The sequence below is a fragment of the Arvicanthis niloticus genome, chromosome 21 (assembly GCF_011762505.2).
Source record: "Arvicanthis niloticus isolate mArvNil1 chromosome 21, mArvNil1.pat.X, whole genome shotgun sequence".
Lineage (NCBI taxonomy): Eukaryota > Metazoa > Chordata > Mammalia > Rodentia > Muridae > Arvicanthis > Arvicanthis niloticus.
Window position 1 is genome coordinate 26,313,629 of NC_047678.1, and position 12,401 is coordinate 26,326,029.

The window sequence follows — 12,401 nt, forward strand, 5'->3', positions numbered from 1 at the left end:
TGCCCTTTCTACCATACCTTAGCCCTGTGGATTATATGGAATACCTGTTTTATGTAGTATTCCCAATTTTTCACAAAATTGGTAGAAATGAGAGCTTGTATAACCTGGACCATTGTCAGTCTTTATCTGTTTTGGCACACCCAATACATTGATTGTAGCAAGCATATGAGTGATCACATGTTTGCTTGCTTCTCCAATAAATGAAACCACGGTATGCACCTACATATACATGTATATATTTTTGATTTCCAAATTCATAATAATGAGAAACATCCATTTGCCAGAGACTGTTTGGTATCAGTCCCTTTGAATTTACGCCCAAATGAGGAATTGGTAAAAATGTAGCACATGATCAACATTGTTTGACAACTTACCTAGCTTGTTCTCTGGTAATTTCATACATAATCTTTAAAGTTTGAGAATTAAGGTGAAGTAACTCATGATCCTTTATGGCCTGATCCAAGTTAGACGGCAGATCTGATAAAGTCACTGCAGCTGCACAAGTGGCTAGATCTGCCTTGGTGTTTCCCTCAGAAAGGGGACCTGGTAGTCTGATGTGGGCTGTCAGGTGTTCTATAAAGAATTTACACTTTCTCCTGAAAATTAATTGTTGACACTGTACAAACAAATCAGCTGCTTCTGAGGAATGCTTTATTTGTGCAGCAATTTCTAGCAGAGGGATAGACTGAGTTAAATATGAGCTATCTGTATTAATAATAGCTTGATTTGGAAATGTTTGGAACACAGCAATAACATGTAATTAAACCAACTGAGCTGACACAGATGATGTAGCAAAGGAGATACTTGATCTTTAAAGGCATAAGCGGCTGTTCCTGATGGGGAACCATCAGTGAAAACTAGCAATGCTTCTTCTGTAGGTGCATGTGCTGTACGAGATGGAAAAAGTGAATGCATGGTGATTACAAAACTGAACCAATTTGTCTGGCAGATAATGATTATCTAGCTGGCCAGCAAATAAGGCACATGTGATATGCCAAACTTCAGAGCTCTGCATAAGCCAATCAACCTGATGCTTTGTATAAGGTTGTATTATGACATCAGAATCTTTTCCAAAATATTTTTGACTATTATCTCTGCCTAGCAAAAAAGATGCACCAGGGTCTCCCTTTACCGGGAGTTTATGCCAAGCCTTCATGGCTGGGTTTTGGATTTGAGCGAATAAGCCTGGGTCATATTGCATCTAGTTATCATTAGAAGCAAATTGCCCTTCTCCCACTGAGGCATCAAAGGACCAACCATTGCCTGCCTGAACGTTTCTCCTAGCTGTCTCTCTACAATTCTCATGATACTCTGATTTCCAAATAAGATGGTCATCACCACTAAGGACTACTCTCACTAGAGTATTCCAATCCCCAGCAGTCAGCCACTCCTCTGCAGCAGATTCTAAGATTGCAAGAGTAAAAGGAGCAGTGGTGCCATATTGTGACACTGAACTTTTTAATTCTTTAATGACTTGAAAATTAAAGCCTGTGTGATGTCTCCAAGCAACCCCTTGAGTGTCTGTCTTCTCTGATGCAAGGAAAGCCTCAGCCTCTCCCTCTTCTGGGCGATCTGTGGCTGAACTAAAGCCAGAGGGCAAGGGCTGTCTTTGGGCTCCATGTTGAACAATGCAAGGACCTGGGGAATTTTCACAGGTGGCCTTGCCCTCACAAGACATCTTTCCTGTCTTTAATTTTTGTAGCTGATTAAGTCCTGATACTCTCCTTCTAACTCTCTTTGTTGTTTAAGGAGAGAAATTTTGTCCTGTAACTCCTCTCTGGGATCTACAACCACCATCCCCATAGCAGGAGCATCTAGAGGCGGAGGCACATAGGGAGGGGGCCTTTGGAAAGAGAGCCATTCAGGGTTGTAATATTTGGCTGCCTCTTCCTCTAGGTTATCCCAGTTTGACTCCAAACAGTCATCAACCTTTGGTTGTATTTTGCATTTTAATTTTGGATATATGCATTTTATCTTTTTCGTTTGAACAGTTGAGTCATTTCTCTCTTTGGGCTGAGTGCTGCTATTTGGTTTTGTTTCCTTCCCCCTTGGAGTCTCTTTCTCTAAACTCTGATCCAGGGGCTGGTGAGATGGTTCAGCAGTTAAGAGCACTGACTGCTCTTCTGGAGGTCATGAGTTCAATCCCAGCAACCACATGGTGGCTCACAACCATTTATAATGAGATCTGATGCCCTCTTATGGGGTGTCTGAAAACAGCTACAGTGTACTTACATGTAATTAATTAATTAATAAACAAACCTTTAAAAAATAAAGTCTGATCCAAATTTTGAGACCTATTGGATGACCTTTGAGAGGTCATTCCCATATCATCACTATCTAGAGAAATTAAATCTATTTCTTCCTTAGAAGAATCAATCTTTTCCTTTTTTCTTTTCCTTTCCTTTTTCTTTCCTTTCACTGTCTTTAAATTTTTTTTCACCTTCTTCAACGACTACCGCTATCGACGGACACTTTGTTAAGATCATTTCATTTATCAAGTTCCAATATAAAAAGGCAGTAACTGGGACCTTTTCAGACCCAAATGTCCTGTACAAATCTGTAAGTGCTTCTCCAACTCTGTGCCATCTTCTTTCATTAATGGTTCTTTCTTGAGGAAATAGGGACATAACTCTTTAATAAAATCAAAAAATGACAACAAATGCTGAATTTTCACCTTTACTCCTCATGTGTTTAAAGCGTTTCTCATCTGTTCCACATATAGTTCATGCTGACTTATTTCTTGCCCCATTTTCGTTACTATGACTTACAAGTCTCAACGCAACAGGTTCCCATGGCGATCACCTTTGTTTCACTTTTGAATTTTCAGTCAACCCTTCTTTTAATAACATCCCTCATGGGGTCTCTCATTCTTGCTGCCCTACGTTGGGCACCAGATGACCCAGCCTGTGGGTCAGTCAACTGGATATAAAAGGGAGAAAGTGGGGATGGAGGGGTAAGAGACTCGAAGAATGGAGACAAGACAGTTGTCTGATCAAGTCTCATTTATTGAAAGGCAGTTATGGGTATAAAAGCACAAGCAGGGCAATGCAGCTGGAGACACTTAACCACGAGTGCCTTGTAGCTGAGGGCACTAAACCATAAGTCCAGGGCATGTCTGAGAAAAACAAGATGTTTATCAGAGTGTGATCAGCTGTTGTGGGCTGTTTGCAAAAATGACATGCTAGAAAAACAAGTCTTTTGTCAGGGTGGAAAAGTATCAACCTTCAAAAATATGGCCCAAGATGACTGCAAAAATGATAGCCGATTTCAGCCAGGAGTCAGCTCCCAACAATAGGGTGTGGTCACTGAATCCCTGTCCCTTTTCCCCCTTTTTGCTGCTTTTCTCTCCTAATTTGTCTCTTTTGATTGGATTGCAGATAGGTGGCAGAGCCCCTTGCTGGGGTATCGCTTCCTGAGTCTGTTAAGTTCCACTCTGGAAGGAAGGGGTTACCTCCACATGGTACTATACCACATTAGATTCACGAAAGGAGGGCACATACATCCACACTCTTTGCAACTGAAATTCACCCCAGTTTTAAAAACTGTAATAATAATAATAATAATAATTCCCTCTCAGCTAAGTTTTTTCTTCTTTCTTAAGCTGCATGAATCATTCACCTGCTCAGACACTCACAAGAGCTCCCCAGACTGCTCAGTGAAATGAATTCAGACTGCTTCTGTGAATAAATGAACAAGCTTTTACCCAGAAAAAAAAAAAAGTCATTATGGAAGGCTGAAGGGGAAAGCCAGGCAAAGAACCAAACAACCCCATGCCAAGACAGATGAAATATTGGGAGGGAGGCACGCAAAAGAGAGAGTCACTGTCTACTTACAAACTAGCCATAGTTATAGGATGAAAAAAAGGCAGAGGGAGCAGCGAGTAAAGTTGACTGGGGTGGGGACCAGGAATGGTGAGTGAGAGACTATGGGGGATTAGTAACAACCTGCTGTGACCATTACTAGGGGTGAAGGTGTGGGAACAGACAGGAACCTAGAAAAAATTAGTTACTTTTGTTAATACAAATTATTATAGTTTTGAGAATTAGAAGCATTTAACCAAATCAAAGGAGCTTTACAGAATGCTGCAGCCCTTGCTAACAACTGTAAAGCCTTATTAGCTCTCCATTTTTTTCTTCTCTGCTTCACTTAAAACAAATTTATTCCCCCTACCATGCTTTATTGCATGCTTTGTCTTCAAAATTATATTCTCTCAGCTTCCCTCTGCCATTCTTAATTCTACCTCTCCTTCTGGGCCCAGATCTAAATAAAGATCATTCAGTATCCCTTGTGTCGGGCAACTCCTCAGTACTGTCTCCAACCCCTCTCATGGATCCTCCCTGTGCTCTCTCCTTTTCTTTAACTGCAGACATATTCCTAAGCATATCACTGCAACCTGTTCAATCCATAATGTTATGAAGTAGAAACTTAAGGCTTCTTTGGAAAGTCAGTTGTGTCACATGGTGTTTTGCTGAGGCAAACATGTGAAGGAGTATTTTCCTGAAGCAGACACGAGTGAAAGGATGTTTTGCTAAAGCAGAAGCATGGAGGAGGAATGTTTCGCTGAAGCAGACACAGGTTAAAGGATGTTCTGCTAAAGCAAGCACATGAAAGGACACGTGATGAGGGATTCTTTGCTAACAATGTGCATATATTGGTCCACCTTACACTGTGTAGTTGAGCTGCATTTGTCAGGACTCCATAGAAAGAAGCACACCAAAAAACTTCAGGTGGCGTGCTGGTGGCTTCCATGAACTCAGGCAGGTTGGCAGAGTGATGTCAGCTGATACAGACTCATGTGGAATTTTGCTAACACAGACTCAAGTGCTGAGGCAAGACATGTGGTGAGGCAAGACCCATGAAGAACACGTGATGTTTGGAGGGAGTATAAATAGAACTTAAAAGACAGTGACGGAGGCGTGAAAGAGCTCGGCTTACTTGTAAAGTTAACTGTGCAACGTTTCTTGGTTTCACATCTTGGCTGATCTTCGCTTCACTGGGAGAGGCACAACCGAGAACTTCTCCTGGTGTTCCAGCTGGTCCTAATTCCTCCTGAAAACTCAATTCAGCTCAGACCTGGCTGTTTCTGACAGGTCGTGCCACTGCTGCTGTTATCCTGGCACTACCGAACTAGACTGCTGGTATATCTGTGAAGTGTTTGCAAGTGGACTGAGCTGCCGCTGCTGACCTGTGAACTGAACTGCTGATTTCCTGACAAAGCATATTCGATTTGCTCTAAAGAACAATTTCTAAACAAGTCCACTTCCCCTGTATCCTAATAACCTTTCTTTTCCTCTACCTCTGGTGGGTGGTGGGCGAGAAGAGAGGTTAAAGCATTTAAGAACCCTTATTAAAATTAGGGGTGAAAAAAAGAATTAAAGCCTACAATGTTACTTTCATGTGTATTTCCAGGGCTGACCATTTGGTATTCAGTAGCCAGTCTGTGTGCTCTTCCCACGGAAGAACATTTCTCCTGCTCTCGGCATTTCTTAGTTATCTGTAGTCCTAGGGCTGAAGCCCCTTTAGTGTCAGCATCCCTATAAATCTCATGTGTTCAAGTCTTGTTTAGGGAGCCATGCTGAGAGTTCATGGGTGTAGCTTCTTCGAAATTTCTAATCAAACTTCCAGCCACCCGGGCTCTTACCATCTTCCCCCAAACCCCTCATTCTAGGACCCTGAAAACTAACTTCCACGGTGGCTGTTCCGATTCACACTCCTGCCAGCAGCATATAAGGGGTCTTCCCCTCTTACATCCTCACCAGTGTTTGCTGTTCACTGTGTTGATGGTTTCCTGTGCAGGGAAGAAGCTTTATAATATCCTGCCATCCTATTCTTCAGTTCCTGAAATTATCTCCTGGAGACAGAGGCCATGGAGGAATGCTGCTTACTGTCTTGCTCCTCGTGGCTTACTCAGTCTGCTTTCTTATATTGTCCAGGGAGCACCCGCCCAGGGATGCTACCATATACAATAAGCCAGATCTGCCATATCAATCAATAATCAAGAAAATGTGCATGAGGCTTGCCTACACGCTAATCTGGTAGCAGCTTTTTTCTTAGTTAAGGTTTCCCCTTTCCAAATGACTCTAGCTCGAGTCAAGTTGGCAAATCACTATCCAGCATGGTGCATGCCCCCACCATGCTGCTTTCCTTGCTCCGGCTCTATAGCGTTGTGTGAGATCAGTTATTGTAACAACTCCAGCATCATTCTTGTTTAGAATTGCCTTGGTTGTTTGGAGTCTTTGGAGCTTCCATATAAAATTTCTCTGATTCTGCAGAGGTCATTTTGTTAGGGATTGCAATTAATCTAAAACTCACTTAGGTCTTAGACCTGTTTTTACAACATTAAACCTACCAAACCATGAGTATAGGAAGTTTCCCAATCTTTCAGCGTCTTCAGTTTCTTCCTTAAGCATTTTAAGATTTTCCTTGTAGACTTTTTTCACCTTCTTGGTTAGGTTTATTCTATGTATTTAATTGTATTTGAAGCTACATCAAATGAGATATTTTTCCCCAGTCTTTTTCTCCACATTATTAATGTATGGAAAACCTACTGTTCTGTAAGTTTATTTCTTTGTTTGGTTTAGAGACAAAATCTCACTGTGTAGCCCCAACTGGCCTAGAACTATGTAGACCAGGCTGGCCTCAAACTCAAAGGTCCACCTTCCTGCCTCTGCTTCTTAAGTACTGAGATTCAAAGTGCGTACCACTAAGCCCAGCAAAGCTGTTGGTTTGTCTATGTTGATGTTGTTAGTTTTTAAATTCTATTTAATTTATGTGCATGAGTTTGGGGTTCCTACATGTGTTGACTAGTGGGGAGGCAATCCGTTAGAGATGAAGGATGTACCATGGGTCAGCACCACTTTAACAGGTGCTGGGCCAAAACTTCCAGCCTGACATCACTGTTTCTTTCCCTTGCACCAGTTAAGTACAGTACAACTTTGGGGGAAAGTCTCTACGTGACAATTGTCAGGGAATGGCTACATTGAACTCCCATGCAAAGCACCTGCAATCTTCACAATGAGTTCTATTGACCAGTAAACAGTACTCAGGGTAAAGGCCTAGGAAGGAGGGATTTATAATAAACACAAGGGTAGATTCTGTTGATGGAAGATGCTGAATACATGGGATCTCCTTCATAAGGAAGGGTTCTATTCACTGAGAGATACAGCTCAAGATTAGGGCCTTAACAGTGTTCAGGATTTGGGGGGATTCCAGAGAACAACTGATTTCGTAGAACAGCAAAAGATCACCAATTCCAGATCGTTAGACAGCATCCTTTCCAATCGTCAGGGTGAAAAGGTCTCATCTTCTTCCCTTGAAAAAAGTGGGTCTACATGTTTAACAATTCTGGTTTCTCCGATGCTTTCTCTATGCTGTGCCTTCTACATATGTGTGTTTTGTCTGCGTGTACATCTGCACGCCATTTCCAAGCCTAGAACCTGCAGAGATGAGATCACAAGAAGATGCCAGATCCCCTGGGACTGGAGTTACAGATGGTTGTGAGCTTCTATGTGGTTACCAGGAATCAAACCGTGGTCCTCTAGGAGAACAGCCAGTGTTGTTAACTGCTGAGCCATCTCTCCAACCCCTATGTTGATTTGATAAACAGCTATGACTGATTCAAGTTCCAAGTCAAGATATCTGTTTTCTAACTGGTTACTCTATAGAAATGTTACTTTAGAGCTGGAGACATGGCTCGGCCATTAAAGGCTAGAATTACAAATATATGAATTGTTACTTTAATGTAAATTCTAGTAACTATGACAAAAGGTAAAATATTCTCCTGGGGGTTTGTTTTGCTTTGCTTTGCTTTGCTTTCTGCTCTGCTCTGCTCTGCTCTGCTCTGCTCTGCTCTGCTCTGCTCTGCTCTGCTCTGCTCTGCTCTGCTCTGCTTTTTAACATGGGAAGCTGTTGGATTAGGTTGTTAGCGATTTAGAACATCCCTTTGTGAGGGTGCATCCCATTGGTCAGAGAGAACTGAGATCGCAGGGAGCCCTGGAACTGAGCAACAGCTTTCATCTTTAGCAAAATCTTCAGGTCCACAGTTTTCTGACCAGCCTTGCAGGGCTCTGGAATCTCCTCCTTCTGTATTCCTCCTTCTTCAGGAGGACGAGCTCACCCTCCTGGTACCTGGGTTCAAGCAGCTGCTTCTTCTTGAAGGATGCATCTGTTAGGTGTTTGGGGATTTTAACCTTGCTGATATCGACTTTTGTAGAGGTGGCAATGACAAACTTCTGGCATGCTCTTCGCAGATGAACTCTGTTGAGGGCAAGAGGTCAGTCACAAGTAGCAAGCTGCTGCCCAGCTGCTTCAGGAAAACCACTCTCTTGCCCCCGTAGTGCCCAGTGAATATGATCAGGACAGTCCCAGGAGTGATGCTGACAGGCAGCCTCCTCACATGCTGACTGAAGGCCTTTTCGCCATGGCTCAGCATCTCTGAAGCACGTCTTCAGTAGGATAATATCTAGGCATTTTGTGAAGCTTAACCAACTGGGTACCACCATTCTTGTTGCCACCAACTGGCTTGTGACAATAGACAGGACCTTGGATTTTGCAGCTGAGTATTTCCTTTTTTGTACAAGGCATTTCTGGGATTCAGAGCAGATGGGGAGTACCTGGCAGGTTTCTTCTCCTTTGTGTCAGGCTTCTTAGCTTTTTCGGCTGCCATCTTGCCAGATGCGAAAGAAAGGCTGCAGTTTTCCTAAACTCTTCATAGGAAGGAGGGCAGGCAGAAATCTTATGGAAACCTAAGAAAATAAGTGTATTAGTTACTTTCTTATTGTGATGAAATGCCACAACCAAGAAAACATACAGAAGAAAGGATTTACATTGGAGTCATGGTCCCAGAGGGTTAGGAATCCATTCCCGTTACAGTGGGGAATCTCACAGGAGCAAGCAGCAGGCATGAGGGCAGGAACAGCTGAGACCTCACATCTCGAACTGCAAGCAGGAAACAGGGAGATCAAACCCCAAATGCTGCAAGTCTTTAAGCTCTCAAAGCCCACTCCCCCAGTGAAATACTTCCTCCAGCAAGGCCACACCTCCCAAGTCTCCCAAAGCAGATCAAGTGTTCAAATGCCTGGACTGGGGGGGGGGGGGGTAAGGGGTGGGTGGCATCTCGTGCAAACCACCACAAGTAACTGCAAAACCAGTTTAACATTTTTTTTTACAAGAGTATGTAAAAGAATGTGAGAGTTGGTGGAATGCTGAGCTAAACGGGATTATCCCTAAGAGGATAACCCTTCTTCATAGACTAATCCAACCATTGTGTGTGTGGATAGCCTTTGTCCATGTGTGTCCTTGTGCAGGCAAAGGCTAGAGAATGATATCCACTATCCAGTCCTATCTTTACTCCCTTGACACAGGGTCTCTCCCTGAACCTGGAGCTGGGATTATTATCAAACCCCAGTGATCCTCAGTCACCACCTTCCCACAGAACCGAAGTTACAGGCACACACGGCCACCCCTGGCTTTTTACAGACATGCTGGGAATCCAACACATCCTCATGCTTTTATACATTGAAACTTTACTGACTGAACCATCTTTCAGTGCCTGGATCTGGAGGGTTCTAAGATGGAACCAGCTACAGGTGGGGATGAGGGGAAGAGAGAATCAGATGAGCAAATGGTCAATCAACTCTGACTAGTTGTTGATTTTTAAAACAGATGTTGAAGAGAAGAGGAGACATTCAAATGGCAGCCCTGGGGCTGGAGAGATGGCTCAGTGGTTAAGAGCACTGCTGCTCTTCCAGAGGACCCAGGTTCAATTCCCATAATGCCAACCTTGTCAATGGTGATACATACAACTCTATTCAGAGGACTCTGGTAGCAGTTAGATAAGAGAGAGAGACCTAAGGGCAAAGTGGATGTGTTAGCCTTTTAGAGCAATATCACCTAGAGTCAATGTTTAGATTCCTTAGTAAGACTATCTTAAATAAATAAATAAATAAATAAATAAATAACTGGTGTCTGTGGCAGGAAAGATGGCTCAGTGGTGAACAGCACTGACTGCTTTTGCAGAAGACCCAGGTTCCTTTCCCAGCACCCACCTCAGGTACCTCACAACTGCCTGTTACTCCAGGTCCATAGGATCCAACACCCTCTGCTGACTTCCTCAAGCACATGCGTGCATGTAATACAAACACATACACATTAATAAAAATAAACAACTATATATTTTAATTCCCTGGTATGTGTGTAAAATACAGTCTCTGAGGTGAATCTAATACTGCGGGTCTGGGAAGAACTTGGGAATCTTCAATCCCACCATCTAAAAAGCTTCTCGTGCAGGTGGGCCTTGGGGTATGCTTCAAGCAAGCCTTCCCAGCTGGGGATACAACTCTTACCTGTGATCCCAGAACTTGGTAGTCTGTGGTTAAGAAGTTTGAGACCAGCCTGAATTTTATACCAAGACCCTACGTCCAAAAATCAAACAGACAAACAAGAAGCCTTCTCTACCTGTTTGCATCGCAGACAATGTCCCAAGCCTACCCTGTCTCCAGAGGCTGGCAACTATAGGTTGTTTTTATAGAGAATTCAAATTGCTCTCATCGGAGAGCAATTTATAGAAAGAGGAAGTGGGAAATAAAAAGATGCTATGTATTTTGGCATAGTCTTTTAAACGCTGTTTTAGAGTTCTCTTTATTAGGAATTGGTAAATGCTGCTCACGCCTTTCATAAAGAATGTGACTGTTGGCCAAATCAGCTGCACAGGTGGGTGGCCTCAAAGCAGTGGAAAGTCCACTAGTGCCACCTAGAGGTGGCCACGAGCCCACAATGAGTGCAAAGCTAAGCTAAAGGACAGTTCTTTTTTGTTGTTGGTTTTTTGGGTTTTTTTTGTTTTGTTTTGTTTTGTTTTTTGAGACAGGGTTTCTCTGTGTAGTCCTGGTTGTCCTGGAACTCACTCTGTAGACCAGGCTAGCCTCGAACTCAGAAATCCGCCTGCCTCTGCCTCCCAAGTGCTGGGATTAAAGGCGTGCGCCACCACCGCCCGGCTAAAGGACAGTTCTTGAGGCAGCAGAATGTAACAAGGGCAGTGACAGCTGCAACTAAGGACGTCAGGAAACCCAAGCCAGTGGTTTGAGGTATGTTTCTTGTTTTGTTTTGTTGAGGTCTCAGGGAGCCCAGACTGGCCTTCAACTGTCTGTCTATGTAGTGAAGAATGGCCTTGAACTCCTAATCCTCCTGCCTCCACCTCTGTAGGACGGAGATTCTAGCAGTGTTCCGCCATGCCCAGTTTGTTCAGTGCTGGAGATGAAACTCAGGGTTTTACAAATGCTAGGCAAACACTCTACCAACTAAACTACAAACCTATATCTCGAGCCCTTGACATTTTAGGAGTATGATGAGTATTCTTCATTGTCAACTCGACTGGCTCTGGAATTAACTAAAATCCAAGTGGCTGGGTACCCCGTGAGGGATTTTCTTTTTTTTTTTTTTTCTTAACTAAATTTTTTGAAGTGGAAAAACCTACTTTTAAGCAGGATCTTTCAAGGTGGGAAGATCCACCTTTATTCTGGGCCACACCTTCTGCTGGCAGAGTTTATAAAGAGTATGGGAAAAGGAAGCTTGCTCTCTTTGTCTGCTTGCTCTCCCTCTCCCTCACAAGTCCATTCCTTCACTGGCATTAGAGCCTACTTCTTCAGGATTCTGGTATGTACTGAAGACCAGCTGAACAACCAGCCTCATAGACTGAACAACTACTGGATTCTTGAACCTTCCATTGTTAAACAGCCATTGTTTGACTAGCTGGACCACAACCTGTAAGCCATTCTAAATCCCCTTTCAATAAATAGATAGATGGATAGATACATATTACGTACATACATACATACATACATACATACTAGATAGATTCATTTTATCAATTCGGTTTCTCTACAAAATCTTGACTAAAACAGTGACCATGCCCTGTTTTTTAACATTTCTTTTTAAAACTGGGCCATCATCACCAACTTCATGTTTACCATCATCACCACCACCATCCATACTCCATCCATACTCTACCACGCCATTGTTACCAAGACCATCATTAATACCTTCACCATCTCCACCATAACCATCTCCATCACTACCCACCACCAGAACACCATAACTAATACCACCATCACAAGCACCAGAATCACTACCACTATCACTTCCACACCCTTCTCTATATTCACCACTAATGCTCCCACCTTGGTCCTTACCTTCAGCTCTCCTATCAGCCTCAGTACCATCACAGCCACCCCCTCCAACACTCTTGGATATTTATTTCATGTTCCTATTTCCAAGCCACTGATCACTGCCTCCTGGAGAGAGGAGCCAAGTTCACAAGGTTCAGGAAGTAAACAAAACTTACAGGGCACAGGAAGTTCCTAAAACCTACAGGATTTACAAGGCCCTACCCCAAAGTTTTACATGCT

General features: G+C 43.1%; 1 pseudogene; it reads right to left on the bottom strand.

Moving 5' to 3' along the window:
• Window positions 1-7,929: 7,929 nt before the first annotated feature.
• LOC117693672 (large ribosomal subunit protein eL6 pseudogene) lies at window positions 7,930-8,731 on the bottom strand (annotated as a pseudogene).
• Window positions 8,732-12,401: the final 3,670 nt, after the last annotated feature.